General features: G+C 38.3%; 1 long non-coding RNA gene across 2 annotated transcripts in view; it reads left to right on the top strand.

Moving 5' to 3' along the window:
- The window catches only part of LOC147572021 (uncharacterized), a 76,344-nt gene that overhangs the window by 16,755 nt on the left and 59,083 nt on the right, over positions 1-506 (top strand). The gene's annotated exons all lie outside the window — the stretch shown is intronic.

Genomic DNA, 506 nt, shown 5'->3' with positions numbered 1-506 from the left:
TATTGTAATAATCAATTTAAAAATTAAGTGACCCTATTAAAAGAGATTCTCAGATTGAGTCAATCAACTTAAACTATTCTGTTTACAAGTAGAATTCTGTGAATGACTACACCTAAAACAAAGCTACCCATTTAGAATAAAATCACAAGATGAATAAGAATGTAGTAGACAAATACAAACACAAAGAAATCAGACATGCATTAAGATGGGCAGAGTGTGCGAGTGGGAGTGGAGGAAGAGGGGAAGAGAGAGAAAGAGAAAGGGAGAATCTCAAGGAGTCTCCATGCTTAGCATGGAGCTTGACACAGAGCTCGATCCCACGACCTTGGGATCATGACCTGAGCTGAAATCAAGAGTTGGACATTCAATCAACAGAACCATCCAGGACACACCCAGAGGGTCTTTTTTATTTGATGTGAAGTATAACTGATTTACTAATTTCAACATTTATTGCATGCCCACTATCTGCCATATACTCTTCTGGATGCTGAAGATACAGTGGTGAG

This window comes from Puma concolor, chromosome F2, assembly GCF_028749965.1.
Source record: "Puma concolor isolate L17-30 chromosome F2, mPumCon1.1.hap2, whole genome shotgun sequence".
Lineage (NCBI taxonomy): Eukaryota > Metazoa > Chordata > Mammalia > Carnivora > Felidae > Puma > Puma concolor.
The sequence above is the reverse complement of the archived record's forward strand: the minus strand, read 5'-3'. Positions and strand labels throughout refer to the sequence as shown.